Here is a 12,995-nt window from a genome sequence, read left to right as displayed (position 1 = left end):
GATCTCCCTTTTCTTACAAAAAAGAATCTTTTTTCAAAATACCATTTACCTGTATTTACAGGCTACCAATGTGATAAATTTAGCTGTTCAGAAGTATTTAAATAGATGTGTAGATAACCCTGGAGTGCAGCATGCCCACCCTCACCCTGCATGCCTTCTGCTGCTCCAGCACAGTGACCACTGCCAGGTACATCCAGTTCAAAGTCATCTCATCCATCACCTTAAAAGCCATGAAAACTAATTTCTAAACTAAAGCATTTTCAATTCATCTTTCACATGTCATCAAGATACTTTGAGTTGAAATTTCTTATTGTCGGTCTCTTACCTCCCACCCTTGCAATCACAGCACTCATCACTCAGAGAGAGAACGCAGCAGAAGGCTACATTTTTATAAAACTATTAGGGAATGTTTTCAAGATTGCCCTCATTAAGGAGTCAATGGGAGACACATAGCTGAAACCATGGTAAAACAATTTGAAAGTTCAGTCCTGTGTGTGAATTTAACCATGTAAATGAAAAGGTTGAGGAAATAAATGTTGGAAAAGGAGTAGGATGGAAAAAAAGTTAAAAAAATATGTGTATATTAAAAATTGTGTATATGTTTTAATAAGCAGTACAAGATAATAATAGAGCAGATTTTCTAACTGACCTCTCCTTAGGGACTTCAGACCTATCAGCATCTTCACAGTATACTGTAGAAGACATTGGTGCTTTGTCTTTTGTATAACTATAAAAAGCTTCAGAATGTTTGGAAGGGAATGTATTACCAAAGGAGGGTAATCTTTTGATGCTGAAAGCACAGTTAGCGAAAACTTCTCAGAGACTAGACTATGCAATATGTGCATTTTTTTTAGCTAATGAGATAAAAAATAAGAAAATCCTGCTTGTTGATATTGCCAGTCCACAAAAGTGATACCTCAGTGAAACATACAGTTTTTGGCCTCTGGAAGGTCAGATCTGTGTCTAAGCTTTACAAGATGTCCCTGCTTTAAGAGAGAGTACTCATGCTTTCTCATTATCCCTGATACATATTTCTGGCACATAAAAATTGCAAAAGAAGAGATTTTTTTGATTTGCCAACATTATGAAGTATTTTGGGGGAAAGTTTTTTATTGTTTATAAAAAACTTGTTATCTTTCCTGCTTGGACTAAATTTTTGTTTTCAGTTCTCTCACACATCGATGCCCTTCAACATCTTGGCAAATCAGACCAAATAGTAAATATTTTTTATCTAAAGTGGATGGGATATATTTGATAATATGAGATTGGTAACCTCTCAGTAAGAAAAAAACCCTAAACCTCTGTCACAATAGTCCTGACTACAGAAAAGTTTAAACTACAGAATTTCAAAGCTCATTTAATTTTGAGGATGATGTTATTTTATAAAAAAATGTCAGTAGAAAAAATAAGTATACTTGAAAACTACAAACAGGAAAAATGACAAAGACATACTGGTTTCTCTTTGCATTTCATGTGTCACCCTCTTGTAGGCTGAAAGTACCTATCCTCTGTTCTAAGAAATTTACATTTAATTCAGAGATTGTCATGTTTTTCATAGATAAATGCAATCCCCTGAAGATGTAATTATTTCAATGAATAGTTCAACTGAGCAGCCTGTGCTGATTCCCAACATTGACCTGTCCTTTTTCTGGTAGAAAATCTTGCTTCTTTCTTCACAAACAGAGCTAAAGTGATTTTTCACTTGGATAAATATTTAATTATATTAATATATAATTAAACAGCTACAGTAAGCCTGTTTCCAAACCCATTTCTTCTAGAGATGAAGCATTTTTAACACTCTCTATCAGCACAATTTACTTCATCACTGCCTCTTTTTAATACAGGTTATTTTTATTCAGAGCATTGTCAGTGTGATGGACAAGCATAACGTTTTTGACAGGGCACGCATTAGGGTCTAACTACCAAATTTGAGCTATGTTCCTCTTCTTAATGGAGTGCATTCAGTGCCATACAGAGTGCATCATGCCTTTTCTATTGGCTATCATCTTTTATCATGCACATTTTAACTTTCTAATTACTCTATCCATATGTTACACATGCTTCTAAGCTTCAATTAGTGGCAGCACCAGTTCAGTTCCTACTGCATATTTTTCAATATTATGTTTGGACACTATTGGTGGGGTAGAGTGGGAATTTATTTCCAAAATAAGACACATTTGGGATCTCCTTGTGGTCAGGTTGGTGCTATATTAAGAAAAGTTCTGGGCAATGAAAAGCAGCAGAGACATTCAATTCACCATTCATTCATCCAGAAAGAAATTCAGCTCCTTAAACCAAGGTGTCTAGTTTCATTTGGGCTGCCCTCAAGTGGAACCATAAGCCCCAGGAGAACTCCTGCTGAGCTTTGACCATTAATGGGTGAAACTTGTGTTATCAGTAGAGCTCAGCAGAGCTGTACCACCCATTACTGCAGAATTTAAAATCCTGGGTTGTCAGAACAGCTGGGAGCTCTGCTGTCCTGCATCACTGCTGGCCCTGGCTGGAGGCAGGGCTGGTGGCTGTGACAGCAGAGCTAAAGGCGCTCCAGGTCCTTCAGGCTGGGAGGGCCAGGCCAGGCAGGACCCCTCAGGGTGCAGAATAAGAGTGCTTGGCACCTGTGCTGTGAGAGCTGAGTGCTGCTGCTGCTGGGTACTGTCAGTGGGACGCTTTCGAGCTCTGTTGCCTGGCACCTACAGCCTGTGCTGTGAACTTAGACACCCACACATAAACCCTTTAAAGTCAGAGTCTCAGTGGCGAACTAAATTCCTCCCTTTCAAGCTTTCATTTCTCCTTTATGCAACAGTACCTGAGTCTTATGTGGAAGTTTTCTAGACTTCTGACAGGTCAATTTGTGATGCTCATCAGCATGTTTCTGTAGGGGAATAGAACATAGGTAAATAAAGGTAGTAGAGAAAGTAATCTTATGCCCTAAAGAGTTGCAGCTGAGACAATTACTAAAGGTTAGGAGCAGGCCTGATGTTAACAGGCTGCAGCTGTAGCCAATCAGAAGAGTGTTGTAAAAGACTGGGGTGTTTGTTTGAAGGAAATTGGAGTCAGTTGGTTACTGTAAGAAGAAGGAAGAGTCAGTGCCTAGAGGAGCTGCCTACAAGAAACATCAAGGAGGTAGGAAACTAGTAGTATGGAATCCTTGCAATGTAATGACAATATATTTCTATTTTCTTTTCAGTCAAAATCTCACTTAGGTGCACCAGTCCTGTATTTGAAGGTTTAGACCTTCATAAGACTGCTTCAGATTGTGAAACTAATACATTTATCATTTTCTTCATTTAGTAAAAATCTTCACCTGTTAGTGTTCTAAATGAGGATGAAAAGTAATAAGTAAGCCAAAAATATTTATTCTTTTCAACAGTTATTTTAGTAGCGCAGACTGTGGGTTTTTTGTGTTTGGTGTTTGTTTCATTATACTTCCTGGTAAAATTCTTTATACCCGGTTTAGCAAAATTTCTCATGTTTATCATGTTCCTTAGAGGTTGATGATATTTACTGGGCTGACAGAGCAAAATGCCAAAGTACCAGTTAAATCCCTGGCAAGAATATTCCCAACTCTGCTCTGGATGGAAAACTAAAAGTAGGGAGGGAAAAAAGTATTTCATTTGGTTTTTATAGGCAGGTTTTGCATAGTATCCTGCATGTTGGAAAATCATATTCCTGTGCAGTTTAATTATGTGTTTTCAATTAATTTTCTCTGTCTCTCCAAAGGCAAGTGCATTACTTTGTGTTGTTACATAATTCACAGCCATGTGGAAAAGCAGCAGACACACCATTGGCAAGTGTCTGCACAAGTCTCCAAGGTTTTCACCCATGTTTTCACAGATGTCCTCTTAGAACCCATCTAATCCCCCACATCAAGGTTTTATAGATTATTTGCACTCACTAGGACTGGTGTAGTATAGAGCCAAGTATGCAAAGATTGCCAGCTGGCCAGAATATTTGATAAATGTGAGAACAAAAAAAATCCCACTCATAGCAGCAAAGTGATCTATTCCTGGAACACCAGCTGGATTCCTGTAATAAGCTATTAAACCAGTGTAGTAAAATGAAACCCAGATTCACTGTGAAGATTATAGAGCAGATCTATTTCCTCTACAGTGAGGTTTCAATTTTTTAAAAATTTTAGATTATTGGTCACTTGCAAGGTTAACAAAAATATGCTATAAATTGACCTTCTCATCCACAAATTTTGAACTGGAATGATCCAAATCAAAGTTGTACAGGACTGTGCTCTAGCACCCTTAAGTATCTGCTTCAGTGTCAAATGACTCTGTCAGACTAAGAACTTTTATAGAAAATTTTAAAGAAATTTTCTAAGAAACTGTACCCTAGTCCTGGAACTGAGCTAATGATTACAAATACCATTTGAGAAAAAAATCTGAGAAAAATCTCAAATTCATACTGCTTTATCATAGTATCTCTTTTGCAATAAAGAAGAATTTAAAAGTCTGAAAGGACGTGAAAATGTCCTTTTCCTTCATGGCTATATTTAATAGCATCATCTTGTGATCCCTGCCAAAAATATTAAAACCAAATCTTTCAACTGGAAGTTGCACTCTCTGATGACTCAATCTTTTTAATTGTGGTTCTAAGTAGCTTGGGACCGATATATGACAAACTAAACATCCATGGAGAGCTTAATAAATGAAGTTAATGAATTTAGTAAGATTGGCAATGTTGAGATGCCCCAGTTTTGTTACTGTTATCTTTCTTGATGGAAGCAAAAGAAGTAAAGCATCAAAGGCATCCTAGGCCTCCTTCCATTTGAGAAGAATCAAGTGCTTTCCTAGTCGAACATGCTATGTCTTCTCATGAAATAATATTGCCAAGGATACCTCAGGAATCACAACTCCACAGTATCACCACTGGTAAAATAACACTGGGATGTTTGCTCTTGCTGGTAGTTTTACACAATGAGGGCTTTGATATTTTGTTGCTCTGGTGACTGAGAAACTGCAGCAGACACAAACTGAAAGCCCTTGGGTCTGTTGGTTATTGTGGCCTCTAATCTCCAGCTGGAATAGGGGGAGAGCAGACATCTGAAGGTAATCACAGAAAAAAACCCCCAAACCACATCGGGCTGACAAAGCGCTGCATTCTCAAACAAAAAATGAGAAACACAAGGAGGGTCAGTTGCAGATAGATCTGCTCAAAGCTGCTTAGGGATGGGTACTCACATATCTCAGGTACATCACACATCTCAGGTGACACAGCCTGCAGCAGATCAGTGTGTGCTTGCAGGCTATGGGCACTGCCAGTGGGAAAAGCAAGCAGGATAAAGATGATTTCCTTACTACACCTGATTACCTTTCAGAGTATGGGGGATGGAAACAGGCCAGTGGAAAGGAGAATTTTCCTTTGAGGCTGGATATAGCCAGGGGTTATCCATCTGGTGCATTTGCTTTGTAAAGCTGTCAGATTTTAAGGCAGTATTTCATATGTGACCCTTATCCTTGCAATTGAGAGAATTCTGGTTTATTTCAATGGATTTAAGAATGCTTAGTATTTTCCAAAAAACAGCTGGTAAAAACTATAAGAACTGAAGAAATATCTCTCCAGCTTTCATCTCCCATGCATGATTTTGGTGAGACTAATTAGGGACAAAGACTGAGTTTTGAATCAAATTCCTCTACTTGACATTTCAAACAGATATTTAAAATACTATCAGGGATTTATTTACTGTGTTCTCTGATTCCCTCTGCAGGATATGTGACACCTTCACTAACAGACACAGGAACAGCCATCATTTTTGGTGTGGGCGGCCACAGCTCCTCTGGGTCATGGATCTGCTGCAGAGCTCACATAAGCCTCACTAAGCCTTCTCAGTTGCAGTGGCAGGGAAAGAATTGTTTTTGAAATGCTGATTTTTCTGGCTTGGTAAATTAAAGCCATTCATCTGTTACAGCTGTCTATATCATAAATCAAAAGCACTATTTATATGTATTAACCTGGGGACCTTAGCAGCCAGGGGAGAGAGCTTTGTAGAGATGGCATTTGTGCCTTTAGAAGCCCTCCCTGCCTCCCTCCCATTGAAACAGACAATGTTTAGCACAGGTTAACAAGATTTCAGTTTTTCCTGATGCAAAGAGCTTTGCTGTGGGTGGGGATCTTTGCAGAAGCTACCTCATCGTGAATTCCTGAAGAAAGGAAAATTGTTTCTTTCTGTTGCAAGAATTAAATTGCTGGGGACACCTTTTCTTTCCTCTTATTTTGTTGCTGCTGAGGTGTTTGCTGCAACTGCAACCACTGAATAGATCTTCCCGCTCTGTCCTTCAGAGCAGGCAACTTCTGTTTGGTCAGTGTTTACAAATGACTGAATGAGAGTTTACAAATAGTTTTGAAAATGATGCCTTGTAACAAACAAAATAAAAACCAGGTTGTTGCGTCTCCAGCATTAGTTGATTATTAATAAGGTTAGGGGACAAATATGTAAGAGAAATGTTGATATCTAGCAATTTATTTTCTTCCTACCTATCATTTCCACAGATGATTTACTTTAATTCCTGAGGTTATGAAATTAGGGTTTAATACACTTACCTGTGGAGAAATAGCTAAAACATGAAAACAACAAACCAAACCACATCAGAAGAGAAAAACAGATTTCTGGTGCCTGGATGAGGATTAATTGTCCTGGGAAGGCAGCTTGCATCCCAAGCAATTCTTCATGCCACTCAACAGGCATTGCTGACAGGAACAAGGGGAACAAGAAGGTAAATAATGCTCATGAAGGTACATAATTCTTACTGACAGTTCTGTGGCTCATTGGTGCTTGGTATCTTTTTGTTCTGGCATGGTCTGATCCAGCTCCAGTCCCAGGATGTGCTGCCTTGGGTGAGCTCTGGGTCTACACCAGCAACCTCTGTTCTGAGCTGTGAAGATTCTTGACCAGAGAATAGTAGACCTTGAAGAAATAATAGCTTGGGTTAATGCTACTTTGAGGATGTCTGCACTTTTTCCTCATTATATACTGTGGGTAAGATTTAAAAATTGTGAAAACTTTGGGAGCAGTTGAAATGTGTTAATAAAATCAGCAGTAAACTGTAGGGGCAGTCATACTAACTGAGGCTTGTGACAGCAAAATCCAAAAAGCTCAAATAACAATTTTTATACAAATCTTTAAAAATGAAAAAAGAAAGATCTTATAAAAGGCAGAGGCATGTGATACCCCCTAGCAAACTGCAAAGATTCAATCCAGATAATTGATTTAACCTAAAGGTTACCAACATGCAGATTAAATTCTGGTTTTGTCATTTTTCAAGCAAGGCTTATGAGTTAAAAATCAAGTTGGCCAGCATTACTTGGCATGTTTTAAATTCTTTGGCTGACTTAAGATCAGCCAGTACTAGCAAAATGCTGTTTTCCTTTCCTGGATGTGTCCCCTTGAGGGAAAACTCTCATTTTTCTGTCTTTTTTTGTTTGTTTGAAACAGAGGTCCACAAAAAGTCTGTCTGAAGAGTCAGTGATTATGTTTAAGTGTACATCAGTCTCAAAGTAATTTTATGTACTCATCAGACTGCCACTGGTGCCTGGCAGTAGCTTTTGGCACATGTGGAAGTTCATTTTACAGCTTCTAAATTCCTACTGTGGGCAAATTGACGATGTATTAATTTTATGCCAACATGTAAAACTACCAGAGTATTTCACTATTTTGTTTGAATATGCAAGGAAGAAAAATCGGTCACCTTCAAAAAGAATCTTAAAATCTGTTATTTCATATTTTTATAAACATTCCTATAGTGAAGAAGAGGAAACCCCTGCAAACAGGGAGTTGTCTCTATTAAGAATGAGTTAATTGCCCAAAGAGGTTATCATAAACCTGTGTTTGAATTTCAGACATAAACATGAAGAAAAGAAAATATGAGCCAAGATGGAAATGCCATATAACCCATGAGACAGGAGTAGTTTGAGAGACATCTGGGAACATACATTTAAAATTTTACTTAATCTGACCTATTTACTGTGTGCTTCTGCTATTATTTCCAGTTGATTACTGCAATTATTCACTGAAAAAGAGATTCATTAATTATGGTCCATAAGTAAAACAATGATACGCTTATTTTCTAATCACTAATCATTGTTTTTAGAATTGCAGGGTGGAGATGAGTAAAATAAATATCAGTATGTCCCGTTTATTAGTCTATACTTATCATTTAAGCTTGGCATCACATTGTAAGATTAAATCACCCTTTGTCACAAGCACAGAGAAGAATTAAAAATTCTTTTTAATATACAAAACATGGATGGGGACAACTGAATATTTTCTGCCTAGGCCTTAAGTTAAAATACTTAAGCCACAGGGTTGCACAAAGAGACTTTAATAGCAGGGAAAGAGGCTGAAGGCTCTCCCTGCACAGAACTGCCCCAGCTCAGGGGCCGGAAACAGAGAATCTGTGTCTGCCCTGACCCTGCCACTGGCTGCAGACCAATTAGAGACGTGTGAGATATCTTGTTCACTGTCTGCTATCACAAGCACTCATGTGGAGCACAATTAATACAGGTCTACACTTTCTGGCTATGCTGCCTTTTTCACCTTTGCTGCTAGAACTCATGGTGAGCAAAGCTAATATCATTCATTAATAAATTCTGTGTATAAATAGTTTCTGTAGGAAGGGAATTACCTGTCCTGAGCATGAAACACTGAAGGATGCAGACATCCTAGAAGCTCTTGCTCTACTGAGAAATACTATCCTCCTGATTTTTTAAAAATGCTTAAATAAAATCTCAGCAAATTTATTCAACACTGTAGAGGACAGCTGAGATGCCATTATATTGTTATATTCTTAGAAATCATTTGATCAAAATTTGGGGTATTACAGGCTACTTCAGAAAAAATTGACATTGGAGCAGCATGCTCCTGACAATCTTTTGTTTCATTTAGAAGGATACATAAAGTCCTGACAATTCACAGAAAAATTGAGCTTCTAGCAACAGTTCCAGCTGGAAATCTGTACTGACATAATGAGCTAAAATCTGACTCCCAAGGCTCCTTTCATTGTGTCACACCCATACTTGGTCAAGTTTTCTTTTCAGTCATGTTTCCTGTATATTTAAACAGCCTTTCTCAGATCCCAGCAGAAACCAAACCAAATCCAAACTGCACCTCTGCCTGGAGATTATTTTAAGTGCTGAGCAGTTACATTCACATACATGGAGGTGTGGAGGAAGCAAAAGGAAAAGAAGCAGAAATATGTATTTAGCAGCCTTAGGAAGTTTTGCTAAATGACAGACAGCAGTTGAAGTCCGTCTCAGAGAAGCTCAACACAAGCCAGATAAATTCTCTATTTCCACAGAGCACCAGATGGCTGGAGCTGTTCCACATCATCCGTGGTCCAAGTCTTCTCTCTTGTAGGAGACAAATGAGCTGAGGTGGTACCAATCAAAGCTGCTTCACAGAATATCTTCCCCTGCATTATGGTCTTCACCATTTGGTTATTGCCTGGCAATTCTGCCAAAGAAATGCACGTGACTGTAGAGTAGGCATGAACTGCAGTCTGCCTAAAGCCCTTTTGTGCCATCCTCCTTCTTTACAAGGCTTCAATCTCAAATTATCCTCCCAAATAGAAGCCTGTTTCCCATGCTCAGTTCATTGTTCAGGGTTAACTTTTAGAAGCAAATGCCATGATTTGTGACAGCACAGGTGAAAGGGATGTCTGTATTGATTGAAAGTCCATCTAAAGAAACACCATAAACAATGATGAGCATTTAATCGATTCTGTAGATCCAAAGAATTAATTCTGCTTACCAAAGAAAGTGGGAAAAGCCTCTTACCACAGCTTTTCCTTATTCCAAAATGAAATTACTCTGGTGATTAAGAGAAGCTGCTATTAAATTACCTGCAGCTGACAGAATTAAAGTGAAGACAGGAGTTGGTGAAGAAAGATTGAGTTCAGAGCACAGTTTATGCAGGTTGATTGCATATGACAGATTAATACCCTAGTGTAATACAGAGCAGCTTTGTACTTACTAAGAATTAAAGTGATTCTCACTTTCAACTTGCCATCTGTATGTGTGCATATGCACAGAACCCTAAGCAGACATTCTAGACTAGTGTAGCCTACAAAAAAAATGCATGTAGAAATGCTAAAAGTCCAGCAAAGTCAGGCTCTGTGTGCCTGAAGCATGTGAAAACCTTAAAGCAAAGGCTTTCTTCAACCCACCAGCTTTGATGTTCCAGAGGAATTGGAAAGAGGAATGTGATGGCCCAATGTGGGAGAGCTTTCTCAGACATTTTAATGAATACATGGTTACCTCAGAGGATAATTTTTTATTTCATAAACCAAACAGTACTCACTCTGACCTCCAATGGGCTGAGGTTTAGAGAAATAAATAGCTTCTAGACCAAAACTGTAAATGTTACTGCAGGAATCACTTAGTCTATAATACAGATGACAAATTTGGAATTAATCATCATTCAAAATTCAAAGAAAATTAAAAATCCAGTCCAGAGATCAGGAATACTGCTGCTGTTAAGTTTTTAAAAAAAAAAAAAAAAAACAAAAAAAAAACCAAAAAAGGGAAATTAGTTTTGCTTTCATTGTTAAAAACAGAACAGATTAACAAATTTCTGTTGCCCGACGAAGGAATATGTTCACCCCTTAATCTTCTCTTCAAAGTGATTAAATAAAATGTTGTGGGGTTTGTTTATTTTTTCTCTGTTTTGTGTTTCCCAGTTGTATGTGTGCTCTGAGAACCCCTTTCACTGTTTTAGTGGCCCTTTTGAACAGGGATTTCATGACCAGGTCCAGTAATTCAGTGGTAATACGAGTACCAACTAGTTTGCCTTATGACAAAAGTATACTGGGTACCTGATGGAAATTATATGAAACTTAAAAATCTATAGACTGTATATGATTCATGGTTGGCAAATAAGCAATATAAATCAGAGATGTACTTGTTTTGTTAATTTTTGCACTTGTAATGTCCAGCACAAGCTCCTGCTGATAAATCCTTATTATGACGCCCCTGGTAAATTCTGCACATGATGTACATGTCAAGGGTTGTGCTGGATATGTGATGTTTTCCCTTTGTATATTCCCAGAGAACACACACAGAAACAGAAATTACAGTGCATGCACAAAGGCAGCAACAGGAAAGAGTGTCCATATTTAACACTGTTTAGTACTGGGATGGTAAACAAAAACTTCAACCTGAGAAGCACATGAAAGTTGTGAACTTTGTTAGGGGCAAAGGATCTTTGAAATGTTCACAGAATCTTACATTGTCTATAGTTTAATTTAAATGTTGAATTACTTGGCTGGATTCTAACAAAGCCTTTATAAAATGTCAAATGCAGCTGATTCTCCAGGAGTACAATGTAATGCATTTGTGTTTAACACACACTGAGAGCATTTTAATAACTTATGAAATGTACCTGCTAGTCACTTTTTAAATTATGCAAATCCTTTTAATTTTTTCCAGGTTTCTTTTTTTAAATCAGTGAAAGATTAAAATTTGGCATTTGAAACAAGCTATTATAATAAACAAAGCAGAAAAATCAGCTACTCAAATCAAATGGCATTTTTATTCTTTATTTTTTCTTTTGTAATTTCATAGAAACATAAAATTTCATAACAAATGACCTCACTGCGGCAATTTGCTATATTGGAGGTAGATGAAATTTGTAGATAATTTGCAAGGTAATTACTGACCTCTTGAGTTGACTGTCAAGACAGAAATTATTTTCTTTTACCAGCATTTTCTTATTCTGTATTAACTTAATGCTGGCAAAGGTTTAGAATGAAATAATCTAATATACACTGGTCATGTCAGAAAAGATTACTTCTTTAAGGCTAAAATGCTTAACACATCATCAGTTGAACTCTGAACTCCAGTATCACCTCATCAGCTAGATTTCATCCCCTAGATATAAATATATTTTATAACCATTTGAATTTGAATAATGATGATCCCATCCAAAATATGCATTGGAGTCTAGTCCCTTTGGAGCTGATGATGCAGATACCAATGCTTCAACAGATGCAGAATTTTGTCCTTCCTTTAATTTCCCTTTTTAAAAAAGAAAATATAGCCTTGCTTATGGCAAGACTTTCTTCTCAGGAAATAATAGGTTGGCTAATTTTTTAAGACAATCCACGAGTCTCATATATAATTCCACTTTCCTCCCTTCCCCTCCCTGCTCCCTCCCTTGCTTCTGGACACCTATACCCTCCCTTGTAATTTTAAAACTTTTGTCTCCTTTCCCTCTATTTTTAAAAATCTCCCTAACCTACTCTGTTTCTCCATATTAATCAGCCATTCAGCCTTCATGCAACCACATGAATTAACCACAAAGAGCCCCAGGATGAAAAATTCCTAGGATAGACTATATCACAGTATAAAAGTTGTGGATTAATAGGCAATTTAAGTGCTGTTCTTCCAAATCATCTTTTCTCCCCTTGAATTCTTTTCTAACCTGTGGTATTATGGTATTTCTGATGTATTTGTTCAGAGAAAACCATTTTTATTTTACTTCTCCTATCCAATTTTCTGTCTTTCCATTCTTAATGTGACTGAAAATTCTTGAATATTGGTAATTCAAATGGGATTACATGTATGGTGACTTCTCCTGGCCTGAAAGTTTTTAGGTGGATCAGAGATGTTTCTTGCCCCAAAATGGAGTACAGGATAAACAGACCTCTCAAATCAGTAGAAACCTTTAAGGCTTCTGCTTGTATCTATGCCTTATATTTTCCTCAGTAACCTTTACAAATGCTTATGTTTTAGGATACATTGTAGCAAAGAGAAAAGAGACTGAATGGGAAAAATAATTTTCTGGAAAAAAAAAAATCCTGTTGAAAAATATAATTGATCTGAATATGAAATATCAACATTGAAGGGGACTCAACACTGAACATAAAATTTACCCAAATCAGCAGCACACCTTTGCCAATTTAGCACTTTCTGGAGTAGTAATTAAATGTAACTGTAAAAAACCATGAGTCGTTGTGTTTCATCTGATTGAACCCAAATTATGAGAATTCAGT

General features: G+C 37.4%; 1 long non-coding RNA gene across 1 annotated transcript; it reads left to right on the top strand.

Moving 5' to 3' along the window:
* Positions 1-2,468: 2,468 nt before the first annotated feature.
* On the top strand, positions 2,469-10,459 carry LOC113459353 (uncharacterized). Its single transcript, XR_003380510.2, has 4 exons — positions 2,469-3,123; positions 5,717-6,722; positions 6,817-6,985; positions 9,303-10,459. It is a non-coding gene; the product is annotated as an uncharacterized LOC113459353 (long non-coding RNA).
* Positions 10,460-12,995: the final 2,536 nt, after the last annotated feature.

The sequence above is a fragment of the Zonotrichia albicollis genome, chromosome 2 (genome assembly GCF_047830755.1).
Source record: "Zonotrichia albicollis isolate bZonAlb1 chromosome 2, bZonAlb1.hap1, whole genome shotgun sequence".
Lineage (NCBI taxonomy): Eukaryota > Metazoa > Chordata > Aves > Passeriformes > Passerellidae > Zonotrichia > Zonotrichia albicollis.
Note: the sequence above shows the minus strand (reverse complement) of the source record. Positions and strands in the feature narration are given on the sequence as shown.